Source organism: Portunus trituberculatus, chromosome 31 (assembly GCF_017591435.1).
Source record: "Portunus trituberculatus isolate SZX2019 chromosome 31, ASM1759143v1, whole genome shotgun sequence".
In the NCBI taxonomy this organism is placed as follows: domain Eukaryota; kingdom Metazoa; phylum Arthropoda; class Malacostraca; order Decapoda; family Portunidae; genus Portunus; species Portunus trituberculatus.
This window is the reverse complement of record NC_059285.1, coordinates 26448355-26457140: the sequence shown is the minus strand read 5'-3', so window position 1 is coordinate 26457140 and position 8786 is coordinate 26448355.

Below are 8786 nucleotides of genomic sequence, written 5' to 3'. Positions count from 1 at the left end.
AAGTCCTTTTCCTTTTTACTTTTTCTAGTTCTACTCCATCTCCCATCTTATAGATTCCCACTGGTCGTCTTTCACTTTTTCCCATTTCCATGACATGGCTTTTGTCCACATTGAATTCCATCTCCCATTTTTGCTCCATTTCCAGATCTTGTTTAAGTCTTCCTGTAGTATTTCACAATCCTCTTTTGTTTAATGACTCTGCACAGTTTCGCATCGTCCGCAAACAGATTTATGTAGCTGTTCACTCCTCTGGCATGTCATTTATATATACGAGAAAAGTATTGGTGCCAATACTGACCCCTGTGGCACTCCGCTGTCTACTGTTCTCCACTTGGACTTCATATCTTTAACTATCGTCCTTATTTCTCTCCCCTTAAGTAATTCTTCATCCATCTCAATGTGCTTCCTTTTAAGCCACCCTTCTCCTCTAACTTCCATAGTAATCTTTCATGTGGCACTTTATCAAAAGCCTTTTTTAGATCTAAATAAATACAGTCAATCCATCCTCTCTCTCTTGTACTTTATCAACTATTCTAGAGTAGAAACTCAATAAATTTGTCACACATGACCGACCTTTTCTAAAACCAAATTGGCTATTTGATAATATTTTGTTGTCTTCAAGAAACTCGATCCATTGCTTCTTTATTACTTTTTCACACATCTTGCATATTACACTAGTTAGTGATACCGGCCTGTAATTTAAAGGTTCTTCCTTCCTTCCGCTCTTATATATGGGAACCACCTCAGCTCTTTTCCACTCCACTGGCACTGTTCCATTTTCTATTGAGCATTTTATGATGTTGTATATTGGACTTGCTAGTTCTTCCCTACATTCTTTCAGTATTCTGCCTGAGACTTCATCCGGTCCCATTGCCTTTTCCTCATCCAATTCCGTCATCAACTTTTTATTTCAAGCTTGGTTACTTTAATCTCTTTCATATAGACAGTCTCTCTATTACCCTGTGGTCTTTCAAATTTGGATTCCTTAGTAAAGACCTCATGAAATTTACTATTTAACAGTTCTGCCATACTTTTGGGTCTTCCACCATTCCGTTCTCTCCTTTTAACCTTTCTATTGTTTCTTTTTGTCTTATTTTTCCATTTATGAATCTGTAGAACAATTTTGGTTGTTCCTTACATTTTTCGACAATGTCCTTTTCATAGTTCTTTTCTTCTTCCTTTCTCACCTTAGCATATTCATTTCTTGCTGTTTTGAAGTTTTCCTTATTTTCTGGATTTCTGTTTCTTCTCCACCTTTTCCATGCTCCATCTCGTTTCTCCTTTGCCCTAGCACATCTTGCATTAAACCAATCTTTCTTTCCTTCTTCTTTAGGTCTATATTTCGGAACATATTCCCTGACCCCAGTTTTGTATATTTCCAAAAATAAGTTATATTTCTCTTGAACCGTTAATGAGTTTTCCATCTCCTCCCAGTTTACGTTTTAAAATAGTTCTTGAGATTCTCAATATCAGCCTTTCTGTAATTTAATCGGTCTCCTTTGTATGATTCATCTCTATCTTCCTTTCCTTCTTCTATATCCATCTCTAATATTACATGGTCACTCTTTCCCAATGGGCACTTGTATCTTATATCATCGTTAATTGGTATATCCCTTGTAAAAACTAGGTCTAATCTTGCCGGCTCATCGTTTCCTCTGAATCTTGTGTTTTCCTTTACTCTTTGGACCATCAAATTATCTATCATTAGGTTCAGGAATCTATCTCCCAGGCATCTTCCCCATACCACTTTCATAATTTTCCCAGTCTACCTCCTTACAGTTGAAATCTCCTATCAATATCACTTTTCTCCTTTCCTTAATGATTCTTGTAAGACTCCTTATTGTGTCATCTATCATGTCTCTATATTCTTGGTTAGTCCATGAGTTTGTTTTGGTGGCACATATGTTCCAATGATTGTTAACTCCTTTTTGTTAATATGCATCTTAACATACAGTATTTCTGATTTTCCTTCCCCAAACTCCACTTGATTTACCACTATCTCCTTCCTTAACATCATCATGACTCCTCCTCCTCCTTTACCCACTCTCTCTCCTCCATATATTATACCTTTTATCTATGTCTATTTTATTGCCTCATTTAACTTTGTTTCCACCAGGCATACAATATCTGGTTCTTCTTTCTTTATGTAATCTCTTAATTCTAATTTACTAGATAAAATCCCATCTATGTTTGTATACATCATTTTTAATCTCTTGTTCTTATCATTTTTAGTTAAACTTGCTCCATTCTTTTCTCTTCTTTCTCTTTTATATACCATTTCCTTATCCTGTCTCCTATAATTCTCCAAAAATGCCTTCTTCTCCTCCTCTGACCTTTCATTATTTTTTCTCTTGCTTCTGCCACCAGTTCATTGTGTCTCTTCCTTTCCTCCTCGTTTCTATTTTTCTTTATATATATATCTTTGCAACCTTCTGTTTTTCTGAGTTTCGTTTTTCTATACAGTACTTCTTCTGCTGCTGCTTGTGATTTTAGTAATATCTTAATTGGTCTCACTGTTCCTTCTTGATATGGTCCCATTCTATGGATTTCTTCTACTTCCTCTTCTAAGTTCTGTCTATCCTCGTCATTCAGATGTTTTAGTAGGTCTTTTACTGATTTCATTTCGTCTTTTTCCCTTCTTGGTCTATATTTAACATTTTTTCTTTCAGTCCAAAAATAATTACACTCTTCTTTTTTCCGCAATTTCTCTTACTAAATTTTCTTTTTCTTGAGGACTCCTATCATTTTGCTTGTCATATTTTCATCTCTTTCTTTTAACTGTTCTTGAAATACTTCTTGAAATGATTCCTTGTCTTTCTTATCTTGGATTCTCCATGCTTGTACTTCTTTTTTTAATCACGTCTTGTACTCTTTCTTCTTCTTTGTTAACTAGATCTTTTAGCTTTTCTTTTTCTTTCTCGGCTTTACCGAGTCCTTCTTCCAGCAATTTCTTATAGTTCGCTATTTGGACTTTTAATTCTTCATTTTCGGTTCTTAACCTAGTTTCGTTTTCTTCCACTCTTTTTATCCTTTCTTTCAATTTCTGGAGCTCTTTATCCTGTTCTTCATTCTCTTTCATTCCCATACTCTCCTTTATCAATTTATCTAATTTACGTTCGATAGTTAAGACTCTATCAAATAGTGAAGTTTGCGCCGTATCAAAGCCTTCAAATTCTCCTCCTCCCTCACCAACATTGTCATCATCAGCTTTCATTCTTTCCCTTGTCACATACCTGCATTTAGATGGAATCTCTTTCTCACTCATTATTATTCAACACTGTATTCATGAAAGGAAAAATGAGTCCACACTTATCGCCCAGGCCACTGCAAACCCAAACAAAGGTAGTGAAGATCAGCTGATTGTCGGGAGCGACGGTATCGCGTCCTTCCTCTGCTGCGTCTCGTGTGTGTGTGTGTGTGAGTCTCACACACACACACACTCACACTGTGAGAGAGAGAGAGCGAGGGGGGTGGGGGGGGTTATCATCGTCCCCGCGAAGAGATAAACACAGGTTCCGCCGCTGTGTGTTTTGAGTGTTTTTCCGGTTTTTTGCTTGACCTGAGTGTGCTGCTACCTGTTCGAAGATGGTTTTGAGTGCCTGCGGAACCTGTGAGGAGAGTGCGGCCAGCAGACAGAAGGCTATGGCATGTGAGATGCATGGTCTGGTTCCATGCCACCTGTGCGGGGATGAAGGACGCCAACATGAAGGGCCTTCAGTTTGACCTGCTGGTGTTCCTGTGCAGACGATGCCTTAATGCCTTAATAAGAGCATCGAAGAGTGGAGGAATGAAGACAACGACAGGGAGATGAAAAGTGTGCAGCAACAGAGCACCCAGACGGAAAACCCGAGGAAGGAAGCGGAAATACTCGTACAGACAGAGAAGAATGAAGACCAGCAGGAATTAGTGGAAGTTGGAAGAGTGGAAAACCGACCCAAGTAGAGAATGATGTTTAAGAAAGCCCTAGTCCATATCATCGGTGACAGTATGGTGAGGAAGACCCCAGACTTCCTGAGGAGGGAGGTAGAGTGCACCAGCATGGGAGGTGCCACGATCCAGGATGTGAAGAAGGTTCTAGAAGAGGTCAAAGAAATGGAAGAAAGAAGCCTGCTGGTGATACAAGGAGGAAACAACCTAGAGGCAACTGGTGCTGAAGAGACAGTGAAAGTAGTGATAGAGGCAGTCAAGGCAGCAGAAGACAAGAAGATGAGTGTGGCTGTGGTGGGGGTCCTGCAGTGCCCGCATGAAGGGGCGCTATATGAAAATACAAGGAGAGACGAACTGGATGCTCTGCAAGGAACTCCTGAAGCTGAAAATGGAGTGGCTTGCAGAGAAGAAGGGGAACATCAGCTTCCTGGAATTAGACAGGATCCTGGACCAAGACAGGCTCTTCAGCAGAGATGGCATCCACCTCAACCAGGATGGAAACCAGAAGATGGGATGCCGACTGGCTGAGTGGATAATGGCAAGGCAGGTGTGCTGCATGGAGACAGCTTGATAAGGAGGACCAACGGATGACGGCAGACAAGGGAGAAAGGAAACTAACCATGTAAGTGAATGTGTGAAGTTTGGCTGTATGAATGTAAGAGGATGGGGTGTGGGGAAGTTTGAGGATGTATGTAGGGAACTCGAGGAGTGGAAGTTCAACATAGTTGGGCTTACCGAGACTCACCTAAGAGATGACATGCGAATGGAGGGATGTGAGTATGTCATAATAGGGAAGGGGCGTAGGACACAGGAGACACTGAACTACAACAGTAGTTCTCAAACGTTTTCATGAGCGACCCTATTTGGAACATTTCATTCCTTCGCGACCCAGAGTAAAGTAAAGAGAAAGAAAATGTACAATGATATATAGTTATATACACGAGCCTGCGTGGGCCCACTGCCAGTCCAACATACGCGTTTGATACAGGAGTCATTCCTGTCAGAGACACCATTACGTTGGGCCCAGGAGGAGGGAATTGGGAGGAAGATGAACATACATAACAAAATTAATTTGTGGTTAAAGAATAATAATTCAATTTAGTAACTGAAATATACTGAAACACTGAAAGCATGATAATGTTCCTGTGTCCCTGCGACCCATCAAAATTGATCTCGCGACCCATAGTTTGAGAACCACTGCTCTACAAGAAAGGAAGAGGACTGAAAGTAGAAGAAATAGATGTGGGGAGGTGTGAAAGAAGTGAAGATGTGATGGTGGTGAGAGTAGGAATGTAAGAATAAAGGTGGCAGAACAGAGATGGTGGTGGTGGTAGTATATATGACTGTTATGGGAGAAAGCTGATAGGAAGAATAGGAGGAAGTATGATATACTTAGAGTTGTGAGAGAGCATAGGGAGGAAAGAGTGCTTGTTATGGGTGACATGAATGCACACAGGGTTACTGGTGAACGAATGAACAGGAATGGTGAAATGCTTGAAGAGTTTGTGGATGAAATGGAGCTGGAGAATCTGAATGTTACCTTGGCTGAGGGGCGAGTGACTTGGGATGCAAGGGAGTATGAATCAGCGATTGACTACATGTTGGGAAATTGAAGAATGCGCGAGATTGTGTCACACGTGAATAGATGAGGATGGTATGGTGGATATTGTCTGACCACAATATGCTGGTTATAGAATGCCGGGTGCAGAGTGAGAATGAAGTGAAAGTGGCAGGTAAAGAAAGGAGGTGGAGACTGAGAGATGTAGGGTGGGAGAACTTTCAGGTAGATCTGAGTGAGAGAAGGTGGGATGATGATGTAAGTATATGATGTGGAGCACCTGAATAAGAGACTGGTTGAGAATGTGTGGAGTGCTGCTGAGAATCAGATAGAGTATGTGAGAGTAGATAGGAGAAAGAGAGTATGCAAACCATGGTGGAACAATGAAATCAGAGAGGCCAGGAAGGAGCAAAAGAGAATGAGTAGACAATGTAGATGGTTGAGAAAGACATGAAAATGATGAGGCAGAGAATGAGTACCTGAATGCATGGGCAGCGTATGTGAAACAACAGAGACTCACAAGGCAAATGATAATGAAGGCTAAAGTGAAGTGTGAAAGAAGTGTGATTGAATCTTTAAGAGAGAAAGGCATGGAAGGTGGTTGTGAATGGTACAAGTTCATGAAAGGTGAGAAATGTCAGAGAATGTTGGTGTGGAGAGTCTGAAAGTGAATGGGGAAGTTATAACAGAGAAGAATGAGATCAGGAAGGAAATTAGACAGTTCTGGGAAGAGGTGGGTGGTGTAGGTGAAGTGTTTGGTGTGAGAGAAGGATGTGTGACACTGGAGAGGAAGAATGCAGATGAACTGAATGAGAGAATCAGCAAGGAGGAAATAGAGATGTGTGAAAAGGCAGAAGAATGGGAAGGCAGCAGGGCTAGATGGGATACCGTATGAGATGTATAAAAATGGTGGGGAGGTTGTTATTGACAGGATGACGGTGGTATTTAACTAGGTGTGGGAGGAAGAGAGGGTGCCAAAAATGTGGAATGAATGCAGGGGGACTGTTGCATAAGAGAGGGCACAAGTAAGAATGAGCTGAAGAACTATAGGCCGATTGCATTATTAAATACAGTAGTTAAAATATATATTTAGTGGAGTGCTGAATGAAAGATTGTGTAAATGGATTGAGCAAGCTGGAGTGTTAGGTGAGGAACAGAATGGTTTCTGCGTGGACAGGAGGGCTGAGAATAACTTGTTTGTGGTAAATGAAATGATTGAGAAAAAAAGAAAGGAGGGAGAAAAACTGTACTACGTATTTAGGTTTTTTGGATATAGAAAAAAAGCTTATGATAGGGTGGATAGAGAAATGTTAGTCATAGTCTTAGACTTACTCATAGTCAAAGACTTAGAAAAGATTGGGTTGAGTGAAAAAATAATCAACATAGTGCACAGCATGTATGTTGACACCAGAGCTAAATACAGACTAAGAGATATAGAGACAGACTGGGTGAAGAGTGAGACAGGAGTTAGGCAAGGATGTATTTTGTCACCAACTCTTTTCAGTTTGTATACAGGAGTTGGCAGCCAGATTGAGAAGAATGAATGCAGGAGTAAGAGTGGGGAATGATGAGATAGGGTTGCTCCTTTATTAAGATGATGTGGTGGTCATGAGTGAGTCAGCAGTTGAGTTGCAAAGTATGTTGGATGTTGTGGATGGATATGGGAGAGACTTTTAGGTTTAGTAACTAGTGAAAAAAGTAAGGGGATGATAATGAATAGGTCTGAAGATGAAAGCAATGCAGTATGGAGAACTGGAGAGAATGAGATGAATCAGGCACGAGAATATAAGTACTTGGGGATGTGGGTGAGTCCAAGTGGGTGTGAAAAGACAAAGAATGAAAAGAGGCTTAGTGAGTCAGTGGATAGGATGATTGGGGAGTGCAGCAAGAATGAGAGCAAGCAAATATGATGTGCTGAGAGAAGTGTGGAAGTGTGGCTGTGCCCAGCATAATGTATGGTATGGATGTGATTGCATGGAATGAAAGTGAAATTGACAAGCTAAAAGTGGGACAGAATAGAATGGGTACAATGGCACTGAATGCACCGAGATACACAGCAGTAGAAGCTTTGAGAGGTGATATGGGATGGAGCAGTTTCAGGAAAAGACTAGTTAAAGCCACACTTAGGTACAAGGTTAGGTTGGAAAGAATGGATGATGAAAGAATAGTGAGGAAGGTGTACCTGTGGAATGAAAGTGGGAGCCAATGGAGGAAAAGGTGCATGAGAATGACAGAGAGGAGTGGATTACAAGTGGTATGGGGGATGAGAATGGCTGAGAGGAATCAAAATGAGCATGAATGGATCATGACAAGAGGAGGCAGGGTAGGAACTGAATGGGATGCAAGGAAATGGAAAAGTGAGATAGACAGAGAGGTGAAGTGGGTGGGACTGAATACATGGAAGAATGAGATGGAACGAAAGAGTACTTTGGAATGGTACAAGGAAAAGGAAGCCCTGATGTATGAAAGGTGGTATGATGGCAGCCTGGGTGGTGATCTTTTCTGAGTGAGGGCACAGTGTATGGATGTGAATGCAAGAAACTACAGGTGGTCTGAATCCCGCAGCAAAGTCTGCCAGATGTGTGACATGGGGGGAGGATGAGACGGTGGAGCATGTCATGCTGGAGTGTGAGAAGTATGAGAGAAACAGACATGAGATGATGCAAGTGATCTTGAGTGAATTAGGGCATAATAGGAATGAAAGAGTGGAGAAGACAGGAAGGGAATGGATGGTGTTGCTGTTGGGACTATGTAGAGAGACGAGTGAAAGGATGATTGAGGCTATGAAGGAGTATCTGGAGAGAATGTGGCGAGCGAGGTGTAGGGATCATTCGAATAGAATACTGCTCTTTTTTTTTCTGCTTGTGTCTTTTTGTCCTCTACAAGAGCTGCTGATCCAAAGGCCTGGCTCCGGAGCAATTCCGAGCTACCTGTAGCATCAAAATCAAGATCAAGTGGGAGGTGTAATGGGAATTTTGTGTGAATTTTAGCTAATTTATGGGCATTGTATGGAAATGTATTGTAAAAACTACTATGGTTTGTAAATCAATTGAAAAGACATAGGTGTGGAAATACCTATGTGATTATTGAACTAGTTTGCTCATACACTGCATTTTCTCTTCCCAAACGTAATAACTTAAGATCAGAATTTAACCATTGCAAATATGTTTGTAGGTTTGAAAAAAAAAATTATTCACCTACACTGAGTTAACAGTTAACCATTCATCTGAATAGTTTTTTTTTTTATATGTAAGAGGAGGAAAGCCAGCCAAGGGGCTAAAAAAAAAAGGCTCACTTAGGT